This window comes from Coregonus clupeaformis, chromosome 20 (assembly GCF_020615455.1).
Source record: "Coregonus clupeaformis isolate EN_2021a chromosome 20, ASM2061545v1, whole genome shotgun sequence".
Taxonomy (NCBI): Eukaryota; Metazoa; Chordata; class Actinopteri; order Salmoniformes; family Salmonidae; genus Coregonus; species Coregonus clupeaformis.
In genome coordinates this window covers 48,839,854-48,860,534 of record NC_059211.1, presented here as the reverse complement: position 1 = coordinate 48,860,534, position 20,681 = coordinate 48,839,854, and positions in this window count along the sequence as shown.

The following is a 20,681-nucleotide window of genomic DNA, read 5'->3' as shown; positions in this document are numbered from 1 at the left end:
GAACGACCGAGCGAACAGACGCGAACTGGCTGAGTCAATTCAGTGGCTAGCTTTGCATTTGGCTAGCTAACAGTAGCTGCTAGGGGTAAGTCATAACCTACACTTGTGTTTTGTTTTTTACATATTGATAGCCCGAGTCGCTCAAGGAATTCGGGACATGGGTGACTAGCTAACGTTAGTTTGGCTCTCTCTGTGTGTTCGTGCCGTGTGTTATGACGAGGTGCCCGGACGTTTTCACGGAATAATACTGCACCTAGTTAGCTAGCTGAATAAACTAGGTTAGTCTATTCCTAGAAAACATTGAACCGCTGTAGTTTACAACAATTATAGTTTCTGAGGTGGAAGTTGGGAGAGTTATATTTGGGAGTTGTGGCTCTCTCCTTTCCCAGATGTTTAGTTCATTTTATTCCGATCTCCTCTGCATTATTGTAGCCATCTGCTGCAGCCTGTCAACTATGCCTCTGCCTATCCCTGTTCTCTCCTCTCCGCACAGGCTACACAAACGCCTCACACCGCGTGGCTGCTGCCTCTCTAACCTGGTGGTCCCTGCACGCACGACCCATGTGGAGTTCCAGGTCTCAGGCAGCCTCTGGAACTGCCGTTCTGCTGCCAACAAGGCAGACTTCATCCCAGCCTATGCTACCCTCCAGTCCCTCGACTTCTTGGCGCTGACGGAAACATGGATTACCACTGAAAACACTGCTATTCCTGCTGCTCTCTCCTCGTCTGACCATGTGTTCTCGCATACCCCGAGAGCATCTGGTCAGCGGGGTGGTGGCACAGGAATCCTCATCTCTCCCAAGTGGACATTCTCAATTTTTCCCCTGACCCATCTGTCTATCTCCTCATTTGAATTCCATGCTGTCACAGTCACTAGCCCATTTAAGCTTAATATCCTTGTCATCTATCGCCCTCCAGGTTCCCTTGGAGAGTTCATCAATGAGCTTGACGCCTTGATAAGTTCCTTTCCTGAGGATGGCTCACCCCTCACAGTTCTGGGGGATTTCAACCTCCCTACGTCTACATTTGACTCATTTCTCTCTGCCTCCTTCTTTCCACTCCTCTCCTCTTTTGACCTCACCCTCTCACCATCCCCCCCTACTCACAAGGCAGGCAATACGCTTGACCTCATCTTTACTAGATGCTGTTCTTCTACTAATCTCACTGCAACTCCCCTCCAAGTCTCCGACCACTACTTTGTATCCTTTTCTCTCTCCCTCTCCTCCAACACTACTCACTCTGCCCCTACGCAGATGGTAATGCGCCGTCGCAACCTTCGCTCTCTCTCTCCCGCTACTCTCTCCTCTTCCATCCTATCATCTCTTCCCTCTGCTCAATCCTTCTCCCTCCAATCTCCTGATTCTGCCTCCTCAACCCTCCTCTCCTCCCTTTCTGCATCCTTTGACTCTCTATGTCCCCTATCCTCCCGGCCGGCTCGGTCCTCCCCTCCAGCTTCGTGGCTTGATGACTCATTGCGAGCTCACAGAACAGAGCTCCGGGCAGCTGAGCAGAAATGGAAGAAAACTAGACTCCCTGCAGACCTGGCATCTTTTCACTCCCTCCTCTCTACATTTTCTTCATCTGTTTCTGCTGCTAAGGCCACTTTCTACCACTCTAAATTCCAAGCATCCGCCTCTAACCCTAGGAAGCTCTTTGCCACATTCTCCTCCCTGCTGAATCCCCCCCCTCCCTCCTCCCTCTCTGTGGATGACTTCGTCAACCATTTTGAAAAGAAGGTTGACGACATCCAATCCTCGTTTGTTAAGTCAAATGACACTGCTGGTCCTGCTCACACTGCCCTACCCTATGCTTTGACTTCTTTCTCCCCTCTCTCTCCAGATAAAATCTTGCGACTTGTGACGGCAGGCCGCCCAACAACCTGCCCGCTTGACCCTATCCCCTCCTCTCTTCTCCAGACCATCTCCGGTGACCTTCTCCCTTACCTCACCTCGCTGATCAACTCATCCTTGACCGCTGGCTATATCCCTTCCGTCTTCAAGAGAGCGAGAGTTGCACCCCTTCTCAAAAAACCAACACTCGATCCCTCTGATGTCAACAACTACAGACCAGTATCCCTTCTTTCTTTTCTCTCCAAAACTATTGAGCGTGCCGTCTTTAGCCAACTTTCTTGCTATCTCTCTCAGAATGACCTTCTTGATCCAAACCAGTCAGGTTTCAAGACTGGTCATTCAACTGAGACTGCTCTTCTCTGTGTCACAGAGGCTCTCCGCACTGCTAAAGCTAACTCTCTCTCCTCTGCTCTTGTCCTTCTAGACCTGTCTGCTTCCTTTGATACTGTGAACCATCAGATCCTCCTCTCCACCCTCTCCGAGCTGGGCATCTCCGGCGCGGCTCACTCTTGGATTGCGTCCTACCTGACCGGTCGCTCCTACCAAGTGGCGTGGCGAGAAGCTGTCTCCGCACCACGTGCTCTCACCACTGGTGTCCCCCAGGGCTCAGTTCTAGGCCCTCTCCTATTCTCGCTATACACCAAGTCACTTGGCTCTGTCATATCCTCACATGGCCTCTCCTATCATTGCTACGCTGACGACACACAACTAATCTTCTCCTTTCCCCCTTCTGATAACCAGGTGGCGAATCGCATCTCTGCATGTCTGGCAGACATATCAGTATGGATGACGGATCACCACCTCAAGCTGAACCTCGGCAAGACGGAGCTGCTCTTCCTCCCGGCGAAGGACTGCCCGTTCCATGATCTCGCCATCACGATTGACAACTCCGTTGTGTCCTCCTCCCAGAGTGCGAAGAGCCTTGGCGTGACCCTGGACAACACCCTGTCGTTCTCCGCTAACATCAAGGCGGTGACCCGATCCTGTAGGTTCATGCTCTACAACATTCGGAGAGTACGACCCTGCCTTACACAGGAAGCGGCACAGGTCCTAATCCAGGCACTTGTCATCTCCCGTCTGGATTACTGCAACTCGCTGTTGGCTGGGCTCCCTGGCTGTGCCATTAAACCCCTACAACTCATCCAGAATGCCGCAGCCCGTCTGGTGTTCAACCTTCCCAAGTTCTCTCACGTCACCCCGCTCCTCCGCACACTCCACTGGCTTCCAGTTGAAGCTCGCATTTGCTACAAGATCATGGTGCTTGCCTACGGAGCTGTGAGGGGAACGGCACCTCCGTACCTTCAGGCTCTGATCAGTCCCTACACCCAAACGAGGGCACTGCGTTCATCCACCTCTGGCCTGCTGGCTCCCCTACCTCTGCGGAAGCATAGTTCCCGCTCAGCCCAGTCAAAACTGTTCGCTGCTCTGGCACCCCAATGGTGGAACAAGCTCCCTCACGACGCCAGGACAGCGGAGTCACTCACCACCTTCCGGAGACATTTGAAACCCCACCTCTTTAAGAAATACCTGGGATAGGATAAAGTAATCCTTCTACCCCCCCTTTACTCCAACCCCCCCAAAAAAAAAACATTAAAAAAAAAAACATTGTAAAGTGGTTATCCCACTGGCTATAAGGTGAATGCACCTATTTGTAAGTCGCTCTGGATAAGAGCGTCTGCTAAATGACGTAAATGTAAATGTAAATGTAAATATCCAAACGGAGATTCAGTGAAAACAAAAATGTATTGATTTATCTAGACAAGTCCCCCCACGCTTGTCTCAAAGCAGCGCGATGGCGCTGTCCCAATCAAAACGTTGCTGAAATGATCATCTAGGTGACTACACACGACTATTGCTTTATAGTATAAGGGTTGGATATGACTAAGGGAGTTTCAGTATAAGCAACAATTTGAAACATGCCTTCGATTGCATTAGTCTACTTTATTCCAATATTTTCCTCATTCAGTTTATCATAACTAAGGTGAGTTTCCCTCTCTAAGCTTTTTTCTATGCCCAATGGCTGTTTCCTCGTCTCCACCCGCCTCCGCAGCGATGTTCTCAACACCAGCTTAAATCAATACATTAAATCAATATATGAGCTTGGTTTCTAGAAACCAAGCTCATTTAATTTCTGTGATGACCAGGCCTGGGCTCAGGCTTCAGCTCAACAGTCTTGGGTCGGACCGGGATTGAATGGGACTCCCGGTCATGGCCGGTTGTGACACAGCCTCTGATCGAACCCGGGTCTGTAGTGATGCCACAAGCACTGTGATGCAGTGCCTTAGAACGCTGCGCCACTCGGGAGGCCTGAATTTTCAGTTCTGATGAGAACTCTAAACTGCTTTCGGGTCTCCTTTGCTGTCTGGCAGTGTCAATTATCCGTGTGTTTTGAATTTATGACGAGGTCCCCTGTAGCTCAGTTGGTAGAGCATGGCGCTTGCAACGCCAGGGTTGTGGGTTTGTTTCCCACGGGGGGCCAGTACGAAAAATGTATCCACTCACTAACTGGAAGTCGCTCTGGATAAGAGCGTCTGCTAAATGACTAAAATGTAATTGTAAGTAAATGCAACAACCTGTTTGGATAATGTGCTATTTTTGGGGGGTCAATCTGATGCTGCGCATTTGGGGAAAAAGTAATTTCTCGAGTCTTGTCATTTTATTCTTTCGGGAAATGTGAAGCGTGGTCCCTGTTGGAGTCATGTCAACAGGACGGATAAGCCAATCGTGAAGAAGAAAATGTACTACTTTAAAATGGAGATCGCATCAATGGCATTGCCCATGCTGTCACAGACACTATAACGGCACAGATACAAAGATGATTCCTCTATCTCTATGGTTGCGAAACGTCTTCGTGTGAGTTTCCGGCAGAACCCCATCCCTCCTTTCACTCTCCAGGTACCTACTGACCTTCCTTACAGATTTCTGGATATAGAAAAATTGCCTTCCCCTCTCCAACTCACGTTGCCACTTGAGTGGGAAGAAATTCGGCATGCCACCCCGGGTCCTCTCCAAATACTACCGCTGCACCATTGAGAGCGTCCTGACCAGTTACATCACGACCTGGTACAGAAATAGCTCTGTCCACGACCACAAGGCCCTCCAGCAGGTGGTGAAGACAGCCCAGTACATCATTGGGACCGTGCTCCTACCCATCCAGGACATCTACTCGGTGCCTGGGGAAGTCCCGCAGCATCAAGGACCCCACACACTCCAGCCACAAGCTGTTCACTTCCTTACCGTCGGACAGACTGTATTGGAGCATGAGGTCTGATACCAACAGGCTAGGAGACAGTTTCTATCTACAAGACATCATATTGCTGAACACTTGAACTGGACTGACCACCTGCACTGACTCTACGCACCTTAGCACACACCAACAGACTGACAGAGACAGACAGACTTGGCATGGCCCCTTGGATCCTCCAAAAGTTCTACAGCTGCACAATCGAGAGCATCTTGACTGGCTGCAACACCGCTTGGTATGGCAAATGCACTGCCCTCGACCGCAAAGCTCTACAGAGGGTGGTGCAAATGGCCCAGTACATTACTGGGGCCAAGCTCCCTGCCATCCAGGATCAGAGGATGTCAGAGTCAACCCCCAAAAATGGTCAAAGACTTCAGCCACCCAAGCCATAGACTGTTCACTCTGTTACCATCCGGCAAATGGTACCGGCTGTCAGACCAACAGGCTCAACCTCCAAGCCATAAGACTGCTAAATAGCCATAAGACTGCTAAAGAGTTAGTCCGGGTAACCATTTAATTATCTGCATTGACCCCATCTTGCACCGACTCTATGCACACTCACAAGACTGAGTGTACAAAACATTAGGAACACCTTCCTAATATTGAGTTGCACCCCCCTTTGCCCTCAGAACAGTCTCAATTTGTCGGGGCATGGACTTTACAAGGTGTCGAAAGCGTTCCACAGGGATGCTGGCCCATGTTGACTCCAAGGTATATTTTCTGGGTGATTTCAATATTGACTGGCTTTTATCAAGCTGCCCACTCAAGAAAAAGCTTTAAACTGTAACCAGTGCCTGCAACCTGATTCAGGTTATCACTCAACCTACCAGGGTAGTTACAAACATCACAGGAATTAAATCATCAACATGTATTGATCACATCTATACTAATGCTGCCGAAATTTGCTTTAAAGCATTATCCAAATCCATTGGATGTAGTGATCACAATATAGTAGCCATATCTAGGATAACCAAAGTTCCAAAGGCTGGGCCTAACATAGTGTGTAAGAGGTCATTCAATACGTTTTGTAGTGATTTCTTCCCTCAGCAGCCTCCACAGATTTAATGATTTTTTTTCATTGGCAAGATTAATAAACTTAGGCATGACATGCTAGCAACAAACGCCGACACTACACATCCAAGTTTAACTGACCAAATTATGAAAGACAAGTATTGTAATTTTGAATTCCGTAAAACGAGTGTCGAAGAGGTGAAAATGATTGCTGTCTTTCAACAATGACAAGCCACTGGGGTCTGACAACTTGGATGGAAAATGACTAAAGATAATAGCAGATGATATTGCCACTCCTATTTGCCATATCTTCAATCTAAGCCTACTAGAAAGTGTGTGCCCTCAGTCCTTGTCACGATCGTCGGATACAGAGGACCAAGGCGCAGCGTGGAAAGTGAACATACTTATATTTATTAGAGTAATCACACGAACAAAATAACAAATCGATACGTGACGTCCTTAGTGCAAAACACAAACCTACACAGGAACAATACGGAACAAGAAACCACACCAAACGAATGCCTAACGGCTACCTAAGTATGGCTCCCAATCAGAGATAACGAGCTACAGCCGTCTCTGATTGGGAGCCACCCTGGCCAACATAGAAATACAAAACTAGACTATCACCCTAGCACACAAAACACAAAGAAACAACACACCCTGGCTCAACATAACAGAGTCCCAGAGCCAGGGCGTGACAGTCCTGGAGGGAAGTGTCGTATCTGAAGATTATGCCTTTGTTAAATGTTTTTCATGACGAAATGGAATGTTGGTTATGTTAGTATCACAAGACAATGGTTAGTATAATGTAACATATAATAGACAGGAAGTGTATTGTAAACTGGCCAGAAGAGGGAGCCCATCTTGTTGCATTGGTTATAAATAGGGGTGAACGAAGAAGATAGGAGAGAGCAGCCATTAGAATTGGAGGACACTGCTCTCCAGACCCTGCAAGTCTGTTACTCATGCTGAAGCTTGTGGTCTGAATAAACCTTATGATCAATGTTCAGTACGAGCAGACTCCTTTTGTTGACAGCAATGATGACCACCATTCATCGTATACTACATAATGGCGAGCTTGCCAGGAGGGATGATGCAATCCTTCTTTGCTGCATTTGGAGTCGCCAGGCTAACTCAGGCTGACTTTGGTCTGGAGTCATGACCCGACTAGATACAGCTAAGTTGTTGGTTTTGTTACTGCTTATGTACATTGGAGGAGTGTACCCGTACGACCGTGTTTCGGGTGGCGTTGTTGCTGGTCGACTGGAGTCTGCTAAAATGTTATTTCATTGGTAACTATAGACAATGATAATTTAGAGTGATAAGTTTATATTTCATTGGTAACGGATGGCAATGAGGATTTAGAGCATACATTTATATTTCATTGGTAACTATGGGCAATGACAAATTTAGAGCAAACGGAACGGTAGAGAGTTATATTGCATTGGTAACTATAGACAATGATGGGGTTATTTCATTGGTAACGTTGGACAATGATGGAGTTATATTGCATTGGTAACTATAGACAATGATGGGGTTATTTCATTGGTAACGTTGGACAATGATGGAGTTATATTTCATTGGTAACTATAGACAATGAGGATTTAGTAGAGGGAAAATGATTAAGTTATATTTCATTGGTAACTATGTGCAAGGATATGGTTATGGTTATATGTTAAGGGAAGCGCAGGATGTGGGATTGTGTATTAGGCCGCAGTTAGCTAGAGGCTAAGGCTGGATTGTTTTGGCCACGTGGTGCCTCGTGGCTAATGCTTGATTGTTTCAGGTCACGTGGTGCCTCGTTGCTAAGGCTAATCGTTGTAAGGCTAAAGTGTGAATCATGCTATAGTGTACCTTAGGCTAAGCTAAATGCTAATGCTACAGGCTAATTGTGTTGTGTGCTACATGTTAACGTATCCTTAGAGATTCCGTTGCGACGGGTGAAAGTCTCTTAAACTTGTTTATGTGTTTGTAAGTCAGGTTATATGTTTTGTGAGCGCTGTTAAATGTTGTTTGACTATAAGGGGGAAATGGGGAATTACAGCTGGACTGGTATTCTGTTTGGAGAGAGAGAGTAGAGAATCTTCCTTTCACGGTGAAAGTGTAGTGAGGAATGATATTTGGGCATGTGTTTAATTTTGCGACATTACACTACAGAACGGGGGAGTTGGAGTTTATGGCACGAGATTAGGGAACGTTTTGTTTTACGGCACTAGACGGCATCACGATGGGATGCTGCAACTCAAGCATGAGGTTAAAATGATATTTGCGCATGCGTGGAATTCTGTAAAACAACACATTGGTTAAACTGCAGGGGGGAGACAGAGGAACACAGACGACGGAACAAATAGGCACAAGGAGATTTTAACACGATGATTCTAGTTTAAACGGTGGTGGGTTAAGATGAAACTTGTTTTGGGACCTATTGAATTTATAAATTAAATATATGGTAACGGATTATAATAGAGTGAATTAAATAATTAAATGACGGATTAAAAGCAAAATGTTTTTGGGCGATCTATAATTAGTCCTGAGTTAAAGTTTTAGAGTGAATGTAGAACGAACGAATATTGAATGGTTGGAAACACTCAGTGATGGCATTAACTATTAAAAGCTGTTTCTGTGTCTTTGTCCCTTGTCATGAGAGACAGGAGAGAGGGGGGAGCGAGGAGATACAGGAAGTGATCACGTGACGCGGTGGAGGGATCAAATCATCAAACAGGTTACTGTTACAAGATATGTGAGTTTATGACGATTTTGCATAGGCTTGGCAAATACTATTTCATTAAAAATTGCATTTTGGATGCTCTGTGTATCATTTATTGAAGGGTTAGAGGCTTTGTTTTTGGGATTGTTTTGAAGTTGACTAATTTACTTGCATTTGATGGGTTGTGGTAATATAGTCAACACTAATGGATAAATTGGGGACATAGGAGATAGGAATAAAAATTGGTTTTAATTATTCATGATTTTTTAATTGACTTATTTGGATTTATTTGGAGTTGTTTAGGTTATATTAAGAATTACAGGGGGGAAGCCTACATAGGCTATATAATTTAAAATAAGATAGTTCACAATAAAGGAATATAAAGGGTTGTTACAATGGGGAAAAAGATATCAGGACTATGAAAGTCATTACACGGGTTGATATAGTGCATAGTGGTAATCCTTTAACTAAAGTGTTGCTAGGGTATCCGGCAAGTGAAACAAAAGTTGCCCTTCATTCTCAAACAGAAATTGATAAAATATGTCAGCGATAAGATAGGTTTAAAAAGTAGAGCTTAGGGAGGTTTATTCTCAGCTTACAATAATCATCCAGGAGTGATTATTGCATCAGAAATATAGATTAATAATAGATAGGGTACCAGCAGAAACAACGATGAAGATGAATTCAAAACTCCAGAAGTAAGAAGAACCGACATGTCTGGAAACGAAGAGAAGGAGGTTCAGAAAGATGAAGATGGAAGAAAATGAGATGTCTGGAACGTGAAGGAGATGAGAGTGATTGATGAGAGGTCATGGGTGGAGGTGACTCTGTGATCAGAGGGAAGTGGCAAGAGAGGAAAGAAGAAATGGATACTAGAGATTTGATCTCTGATGAAAGTTGAAGGTACAAGAGCAAAGAAGAAATGGAGAAGTGGAAGAAGTAACACGACTGGATGAAGACCTCAAGAATTGAAGGAGAAGAATAATACAGTGAGGCCAAAGGAAAGGCCACTGGTAAGAAGATGATATTTCAAGAACAGAACTTAGAAGAGAACCTTTGGAAGAATACTGATAGGTCCACAACGAGAAGAACCGGACGAAGAAAACTCAATCAAATACAACTTATAACTGGTGGTGGAGAAGAAGAAAAGAAGTGTTGGTTATGAAGAATCAGAGTGAACCAAATCAACAATCACTGTTACAGCTTCAACTGGACAATGTCAAGTGCAATTGTACCAGCCAAGGGGGGTACCAGGTTATCCATATCCACTGTCAGTTTCTGGACAGACACAGAATTGGAGAGGGAGAAGAACAAAGAAGAAGGAGGAATATTTCAGCTACACTTTCAGCAACTTTCAGAAGACTGGTATAATTATGGACAGATTGGGTACTTTACCTGTTCATGCAACAAGTTAGGAGGAAGAACAGAGAACCTTTTTAAGGAAGATACAGGGGCAATTCAAGATCACCTGTTAGTGTCTAGAATATCCAGAAGGGGGGTATCAGCTGATAGCATCGATTAGAGAAGAAGAGAAAATAGCCAACAATTGAAGTAAAAACAACCGACCATTAGAAGTGATAGTGAATAGGGGAAAAACTTATCTGGGTTCAGCCTAAAGAGGTTAAACATATCACTCTGTAAAATAAACTAATTAGGTTAGGATAGGGATTTGAAGTAGTAAAACAGTTTACTCTTCGGGGAATCAATTGAGCTCTGTTATAGAAGTCAAATAGGAATTACAATAGACATACTAATATTAGGACAATATATCAAGGATATTGTGGGAAGAGATGCATGGTTTAAATTGAAGGGTTCAATCAGAGGCACACTAAATGACTGACTGTCTGGTAGAATATTTTAAGAAGTAGGGTTTTTGGGAATCATTTGCTTAAAAGATAATATCATAGGAAGGATGATAATGTATTAGATTGCCTGTTAGACAATCTGTCTGGGGAAAAAACTTAATAGGGGTGACTGTTATTTTGGGTTATATTCTTACACTAAGAGATTTGAGGTTAGGCTAAAAGGTGTTTAGTCGGTTTTGCCAAGTCTGTGTGTAATGAGTCAGAAGCAGGTGGGGAACTTTCCCAATCACATATTCTAAAAATTTGGTGGTAAGAGATTTTGTCAATAAATCAGGGGAAAAGGTTTTAAATGTTATGAGAGAAAAGATTAGATTAAAATAAGTTAGGAGAACTAGGGGTGAAGGAACTCTGAGACAGTAAGCTAAGTTTCAAAGTTAGTAGTAAGACAGAGAGAGAACAGTGAGGAAGGACATTTTAAAGTTTAGTGGGAAGATATGGTAGGAGTTTAAATCGATTAGGAGCAGATGCATTGAGAAAGTATGTGTTGCTGAATGATTTGAGGGTGATTGAGTATCTATATTTACAGTTTCCAGCAGGGAGATCAAGGTCATTATAGGTGTATTTTGTGTAATCAAAAGTTTGAAAGTCAGGGATTTAGAGATAGGACTGCGATTTGGGGAAAAAGTGACACTAGTGGTGATGGATGGAAGTACAAGGAAAGAGTTCAAAGTCTTAGGGGGAAAACTGGGGGAAAATTAGGAGTAACTAAGGACATCAACACGTGAGGCTATTATAACAACAGTAAGAAGCAATTTAACTCTTTCAACATTGATAGGTATTAAAGTCATAAATATATTGCATTTGATTATAAGGGAACCAATACAGCACCAATTTTAGGGGGAAAACACTTATTAGGGTTTAGGATGGGGACGTTTCTCCCATATGGAGAGATAATTATGGAGAATAAGTGTTGTTATCAGGACCAGGAGTAAAAGGAGGTATAGTTTAGAAGAGGGTTAGGAGTGACTGTTCACTTATGTTGTGTAATGTTACAGAGAAAGGTCAGGGAGAATATGTGTACTTATCTAGTGCAAGCATTAGAATTTGTTTTGGTTGGGAATTATTGGGTAAAGGGCTATGTAATTCATAAAGTGATGCTTATAATGGAAGAGTTGAGGTCTGTTGTAGCCTCCACAGTCATTGAGGGAGTTAAGGATAAGTTTATTACAGTAGTCACTCCAATAGGGAATAATCGAATAGGATGTTGGTAGTTTCCCACTAGAGGGAATTAAGGGTTTTAATTCATCAACTAAATCAACAACGTTAATGGTACCTTTGGGAAGGGATTAATGATACGATGGTAATAGCAAATGTAGGAAGGATGACAACAACTTTTCTGAAATTAAAGGAGGCAGCAAGAGAGACTCAGGGGTTTAGGTTACTACGAATAGGGTTAAAAAGTAGAGCAGATAGTAGTAGAGAGCAATATAGGTTAATCTGAAATGGAGAAGAGAGATTCATCATGGAAGCTGCAGGATGGGGTCTTTTGATTTTGATGACAGAGGGGGGGCATCTGATCAGTGCTGCTCGTTCCTCTGTTGTGAAAATTAGAGATAGATTAACTCATTCGGTAAGAGTCAGTGAGGAATCTTGAGGGTTGATGTCTGTTGGGGATGCCAGCCCAAGACGTGTTAGACGGTCGCGCGGCCTCTGGCAGGTGTGGGTCAGGGTTATGCTTTGTCATGACTGTGGTATCGGCAACAGTCATTGACAGATAAAATAATGTAGTTGTCAGAACAGTAGGGTTTAAGTGTTCTTGGGTAAATGAATTATCCTATGGGAATTGTTAGATGGAAAGTAAAGTCAGGTAACAGTGGAAACCTGAAGTATTCAGGTGAACCAGTGAGGATAAAAGTTGTTGTTATTCTAATAAAACATATGAGGTAAGGGGGTGTGTTTATGGGAAGATCAGATTGGGATGTTATAGGATTACTTAGGATAAGTATGACCTTAAGGGTAGTAATGACAAATAATATGTTACTTAGGACTTTGATGGTTAAAAGATTAGCTTTTGACTGACAATGTGACTATGGGAATTTTAGAGATATTTGGTAGGTTTGTGATGATAGAGTATATTCTTACCCTATGGGGGATAGGATGTTGTTACAGGTCAACGTTTAAGCTTCCATATGAGGTTTTTACCATTAAAAGAGGAGTGGTACCAATACAGAAATCTGAAGCTAGGGTTGAAAATGGGGTGAAAAGAGACATGGTTACAGGTCATAGTCTTCAAGCCTATCATTGAAGAATAAGTTTAAGGGAGAAGGGGGGACTTCATTCATGGTATGGTGTAACATTTGGGAAGATAATATTGATAAATATTAGTTATACTTTGAGTCCAGATAGTTCAGATAATATCACTGGGGTTATAGATGCATTATAAGGGATGCATTTGAAAGGATTTGGTTGCAAGATCAATTAGGCCAGTAGGGGCAGTGATGGGTTAATGACAGCTTTGATAGCAAGGTGTAATATGTTACTGACTTTTGAGGAAGCTATGAGATTGAAATAGGTTGGAGAATGATGCCGGTGTTGACTGTTCCGGATCTGGACGAAGATGGACGAGGGGGTCTAGATGGACTACTGAATGGATAAATATCCTTTTTGATTATTTGATCATTTTATTTTTATTGTTTCAAGGAAAACATTTTTTTAGTATGATTTTAGTATGATTTATGAATCAAGGGGGGATAGGTTAATGTGATTCATGCATCATTTATGTATCATTTTTTAAATTCTTAGGTGAAATGGAGGTTTAATTTGAAAGTGGTTGTTTTGCAAAAGATACTGTTTGGTCGTTTATTTTCTTGTCATTCCAGAAGCATTTGGGAGAACATGTGGAGATTGGAATACTCAAACAAAGACAATATGAAGGGACAATATGACTGGAGGAGATGAAACAAGGAGGGTGTGGCTGATTCCATCATCAACAAGTCCATTGGAAGAGGACACTACAGGGAGATGAAGTGTAGTGGACTATATTCCAGTGTCTGCAATGAAATATAGACATATTTGATGTGTAATACATAATTGTGTCATATTCTTAGGTATTGATTTTAGTAGAATGATGTTTGATGTTATTGAATGCAGATGAGGATCTTAGATGCTTTTGTTTATTTCGGTGAATGTTTAGGGACAGAGAAGGTCTAGGAAGGGGAGAGATTCATTGTACGATTCGATGGGTTGACCAGCCGTACAATGGATATTTATGGATAGGATTTTGTTTACATGTGTATTTAATTACATCATAGTTTCAAATGCATTTACATGGTTAATGAGGTTATCTGGAGTACCGACGGTGGTTGCCTGGGGCAGAGGGACCGTGAGAGAATTTTACTGTCTTGATTGATATGGATGGATGGCTGCTGGACAGTTTTTCGCTCTTACACTCCATAGAGATTTCTTCATATGTCATAGTAATGTATTCACACTTCATAAACAGGTATTTCATAGAAAGGTATTTACACTCTAGAGGAGAAGGTGTTTGGTTTAATGTTAAAGATACTCAAGGAGATAAATGGTTAATAGTCATAATCTTATTCTGTTTGTTTTCGAGACGTTTATTTCGTCTCGAAAGGGGGGAATGTCGTATCTGAAGATTATGCCTTTGTTAAATGTTTTTCATGACGAAATGGAATGTTGGTTATGTTAGTATCACAAGACAATGGTTAGTATAATGTAACATATAATAGACAGGAAGTGTATTGTAAACTGGCCAGAAGAGGGAGCCCATCTTGTTGCATTGGTTATAAATAGGGGTGAACGAAGAAGATAGGAGAGAGCAGCCATTAGAATTGGAGGACACTGCTCTCCAGACCCTGCAAGTCTGTTACTCATGCTGAAGCTTGTGGTCTGAATAAACCTTATGATCAATGTTCAGTACGAGCAGACTCCTTTTGTTGACAGCAATGATGACCACCATTCATCGTATACTACAGAAGCAAAAGTAATTCCGCTACCCAAGAATAGTAAAGCCCCCTTTTCTGGCTCAAATAGCCGAACATCAGCCTGTTACCAACCTTTAATAAACTTTTGGAACTCAGTTACAATGCTATTTTACAGTATAAAAATTGGACAGACTAATAGTGAAGGACATTCAACAAGCACAGCACTTACACAAATGACTGATGATTGGCTGAGAGCAATTGATGATAAAAAGATTGTCTTGTTAGACTTCAGTGCGGCTTTTGACATTATCGATCATAGTCTGCTGCTGGAAAAAGGTATGTGTTATGGCTTTACATCCCCTGCTATATTGTGGATAAGGAGTTACCGGTCTAACAGAACAGAAGGTGTTCTTTAATGGAAGCCTCTCCAACATAATCGAGGTAGAATCAGGAATTCCACAGGGCAGCTGTCTAGGCCTCTTACTTTTTTCAATCTTTACTAATGACATACCACTGGCTTTGAGTAAAGCCATGGTGTCTATGTACAGTGGGGAGAACAAGTATTTGATACACTGCCGATTTTGCAGGTTTTCCTACTTACAAAGCATGTAGAGGTCTGTAATTTTTATCATAGGTACACTTCAACTGTGAGAGACGGAATGGAGGTCTGTATGGAGGAGTGGGCCAAAATCCCTGCTGCAGTGTGTGCAAACCTCGTCAAGACCTACAGGAAACTTATGATCTCTGTAATTGCAAACAAAGGTTTCTGTACCAAATATTAAGTTCTGCTTTTCTGATGTATCAAATACTTATGTCATGCAATAAAATGCAAATTAATTACTTAAAAATCATACAATGTGATTTTCTGGATTTTTGTTTTAGATTCCATCTCTATTCCAGTGGGTCAGAAGTTTACATACACTAAGTTGACTGTGCCTATAAACAGCTTGGAAAATTCCAGAAAATGATGTCATGGCTTTAGAAGCTTCTGATAAGCTAATTGACATCATTTGAGTCAATTGGAGGTGTACCTGTAGATGTATTTCAAGGCCTACCTTCAAACTCAGTGCCTCTTTGTTTGACATCATGGGAAAATCAAAAGAAATCAGCCAAGACCTCAGAAAAAAAATTGTAGACCTCCACAAGTCTGGTTCATCCTTGGGAGAAATTTCCAAACACCTGAAGGTACCACGTTCATCTGCACAAACAATAGTACGCAAGTATAAACACCATGGGACCACGCAGCCAACATACCACTCAGGAAGGAGACGCGTTCTGTCTCCTAGAGATGACTTTACTTACTTTGGTGCGAAAAGTGCAAATCAATCCCAGCACAACAGCAAAGGACCTTGTGAAGATGCTGGAGGAAACAGGTACAAAAGTATCTATATCCACAGTAAAACGAGTCCTATAACGACATAACCTGAAAGGCCGCTCAGCAAGGAAGAAGCCACTGCTCCAAAACCACCATAAAAAAGCCAGACTACAGTTTGCAACTGCACATGGAGACAAAGATCGTACTTTTTGGAGAACTGTCCTCTGGTCTGATGAAACAAAAATATAACCTTTTGGCCATAATTACCATCGTTATGTTTGGAGGAAAAAGGGGGTTGCTTGCAAGCCGAAGAACAACATCCCAACAGTGAAGCACAGGGGTGGCAGCATCATGCTGTGGGGGTACTTTGCTGCAGGAGGGACTGGTGCACTTCACAAAATAGATGGCATCATGAGGAAGGAAAATTATGTGGATATATTGAAGCAACATCTCAAGACATCAGTCAGGAAGTTAAAGCTTGGTCGCAAATGGGTCTTCCAAATAGACAATGACCCCAAGCATACTTCCAAAGTTGTGGCAAAATGCCTTAAGGACAACAAAGTCAAGGTATTGGAGTGACCATCACAAAGCCCTGACCTCAATCCTATAGATAATTTGTGGGCAGAACTGAAAAAGCGTGTACGAGCAAGGAGGCCTACAAACCTGACTCTATTACACCAGGTCTGTCAGGAGGAATGGGCCAAAATTCACCCAACTTATTGTGGGAAGCTTGTGGAAGGCTACCCGAAATGTCTGACCCAAGTTAAACAATTTTAAAGGCAATGCTACAAATACTAATTGAGTGTATATAAACTTCTGACCCACTGGGAATGTGATGAAAGAAATAAAAGCTGAAATAAATCATTCTCTCTACTATTATTCTGACATTTCACATTCTTAAAATAAAGTGGTGATCCTAACTGACCTAAGACAGACAATTTTTACTAGGATTAAATGTCAGGAATTGTGAAAAACTGAGTGTAAATGTATTTGGCTAAGGTGTATTTAAACTTCTGACTTCAACTGTAAGTATTCACACCTTGAGTCAATACGTTGTAGAAGCACCTCTGGCAGCCATTACAGCTGTGAGTCTTTCTGGGTAAGTCTCTAAGAGCATTCCACACCTGGATTGTGCAACATTTGCCCATTCTTTTAAAAATTCTTCAAGCTCTGGTTGTTGATCATCGCTACAACCATTTTCAGGTCTTGCCATAGATTTTCAAGTAGATTTAAGTAAAAACTGTAACTCGGCCACTCAGGATCATTCACTGTCTTCTTGGTGAGCAACTCCAGTGTAGATTTGGCCTGGTTTTTAAAGTTATTGTCCTGCTGGAAGGTGAATTCATCTCCCAGTGTCTGGTGGAAAGCAGATTGAATCAGGTTTTCCTCTAGGATTTTTCCTGTACTTAGCTCTATTCTGTTTCTTTTTTATCCTGGAACAATCCCCAGTCCTTAACAATTACAAGCATACTCATAACATGATGCAGGCACCACTATGCTTGAAAATATGGAGAGTGGTACTCAGTAATGTGATGTATTTGCCCCAAACATAACACTTTGTATTCAGGACAAAAAGTTAATAGCCTTGCCACATTCTTTGCAGTATTACTTTAGTGCCTCGTTGCAAACAGGATGCATGTTTTGGAATATTTTTATTCTGTACAGGCTTCCTTTTCACTCTGTCAATTTGGTTAATATTGTGGAGTATCTACAATGTTGATCCATCCTCAGTTTTCCCCTATCACAGCCATTAAACTCTGTAACTGTTTTAATGTCACCATTGGCCTCATGGTGAAATCCCTGAGCGGTTTCCTTTCTCTCCAGCAACTGAGTTAGGAAGGACGCCTGTATCTTTGTAATGACGGTGTATTGATACACCATCCAAAGTTTAATTAATATCCTCACATGCTCAAAGGGATATTCTCTTTTTTTTTACCCATCTACCAATAGGTGCCCTTCTTTGCAAGGTAATGGATAACCTCCCTGGCCTTTGTGGTTGAATCTGTGTTTGAAATTCACTGGTCGACTGAGGGACCTTACAAATAATTGTATGTGTGGGGTACAGAGATGAGGTAGTCATTAAAAATCAAGTTAAACACTATTATTGCGCACAGAGTGAGTCCATGCATCTTGTTATGTGACTCTTTAAGCAAATGTTTACTCCTGAACTTATTTAGGCTTGCCATAACAAAGGGTTTGAATATTTAGTCAAGACATTTCAGCCTTTCATTTTGAAATAATTTGTTTAAAAAATGTAAAACATAATTCCACTTTGATATTATGGGGTATTGTGTGTAGGCCAGTGACAACAAATATCAATTTAATCCCATGTTAAATTCAGGCTGTAACACAACAAAATGTGGAAAAAGTCAAGGGGTGTGAATACTTTCTGAAGGCACTGTATGTGCACCACGTCATTGATCTCTCGCTCTGCTGTGTGTGCATCTTGCTAGCTGTCACTCAAATGGCGAGGGGCTGAAGCTCATTAGCTAGAACTCAAATTGATAGGGGGCTGGCCCACGTGGGGGGAAATGGCACAGCACAGCTTCCAGAAAGTCTCTTTCAAACTAGGGATTTCGTGGCTAATTGGGGTAAGACAGTAATTCTGCATGTATATGAACTACACATTGACACATCCAGCCCAAAGCGGGAGGTTAAAAAAATACTTAGTAGTCGCCAAAGTTCCGGAGGATGTCTTTAACATTTCTATGAAATTACTCAATATGGTCATGATGTTAAGTGTTTTACTGGGCTCTCTCCTCTTTGCTGTGACAGGTAGTAAAGATCATCAGACCCAGTGAGACTGCTGGACAATACATCACCTACAGGCTGGTCCAGTGAGGATTTCAATGTGAGTGTGAATATCTTGATTGCACTGTTAGGGCTGTTTCCTAACCAGTATCTCTATATTGTTAATAATTTCATATGACTACAATACATTCTTTATTCAGATGTAGGGGGATTTTAGTACATTTGAGAAAGTTCATTCTGATACTACTCTTGTTCCTTCACTGTTTGTAAAGAGCAGTGGGTGAACCACCACTGAGCCAATACAACTGTTTACTCATTGATTATTCTATAGCTGGCCTCACATTCCTTTGGATGAAGTGTGGGCTTTTTTTGTTAGTACTTGTTTGTAATTTTGTACAATAAATCTTTAAACAGACATTGTTGGAACAATATACGAATGGAAGTTGTTTACATTGATTGTGTCAAATTTCACATCACACAATTGTTGTTAGAGTAATATGAAGGGGAACACAGTTAATAGATAACCTCAACTGGTGGAGTGCATAACCAGTTTTTACATATGTAGAACTAGAAAGTAGAAATATAAGCCATGGGTGCCATAAATTTGAAAGTGTTAATCTAATGTTCTTAGCAAAGACTTTGATAAATTAACCTGTGATAAATTAACCTGTGTAAGAAGTAAATATCCACATACCTTTTTCCTGAAGTTATCAATCTACTGTAGTGTGTACTGTAGTGTGGGCAGCTCAGACTGAGCTAGGCTCAGTTGGTAGAACATGGCGCTTGCAACGCCAGGGTTGTGGGTTCGATTCCCACGGGGGGCCAGCATGAAAAATGTATGCACTCACTAACTGTAAGTTGCTCTGGATAAGAGCGTCTGCTAAATGACTAGAATGTAAATGTAAAATGTATAGGGCTTGAACAAAATTCTAATGTTGTGACTAATGTTTACCTCAGTGGCCTTACAGGACTAGTATTAAAACAACATTTCCCTAACCAGTGAGAGTTTCCTGATAACTAAACCGGCCTTCATACTTTGCTTAGTGGAGGAAGGTCTGGGTATGAAATGGACAGTGGTCAACTGGCTTGATTTACTTTCTGGTTCCTTCTTCCGTTTTTAATGCCATTCTCTCATTGAACAGTGATGCCGCAATCACACTTAATACTGTAGTTGGTTAGTGCTCATAAGCCTCGTTTACACCTTGCGCTAACATGTGAGTTTCATGATCTGATCAAGGTTTGTCACGTCTACACATTGTATTAAAATGTCTCTTTTCCGCCCACTGTGTCTGCATTGTGATCAGATTAGCTGGTGCCTCCCTGTATGCAAATTATTTGACAATTTCAAAATAATATGTATTTATTTATATTAAGACAATTACTGCCTTAAGTTAATGCTGCTACCACTCAGTGGAGTTTAGAGGCCGGTATAATGATTTAAATGGTTTGACCATTCAGATCTGTTTACACTTGATTGATATCCAGACCAGTGGAGGCTGGTGGGAGGAGCTATAGGAGGAAGGGCTCATTGTAATGTCTGGAATGGAATCAATGGAACGGTATCAAAAATATGGAAACCACGTTTGACTCAGTTCCATTAATTTCCTTGCCTCCCACCAGCCTCGACTGATCCAGACACAATGCATGCCTGACTAACTCGGGAGGTGGTCAGGAAAATCACATCGTCTTAATCGTCTACACCCGTCAAAAAATGTGTGCACAATCAGAATGTGGATAAGATCAGGACAAAGGGTTAGCACCAAGTATTAATGGGCCTATAGGGTTAGCACCAGGTATTCAATCAATCAATAAATTTTATTTTATATAGCCCTTCGTACAGCTAATATCTCGAAGTGCTGTACAGAAACCCAGCCTAAAACCCCAAACAGCTAGTAATGCAGGTGTAGAAGCACGTGGCTAGGAAAAACTCCCTAGAAAGGCCAAAACCTAGGAAGAAACCTAGAGAGGAACCAGGCTATGAGGGGTGGCCAGTCCTCTTCTGGCTGTGCCGGGTGGAGATTATAACAGAACCATGCCAAGATGTTCAAAAA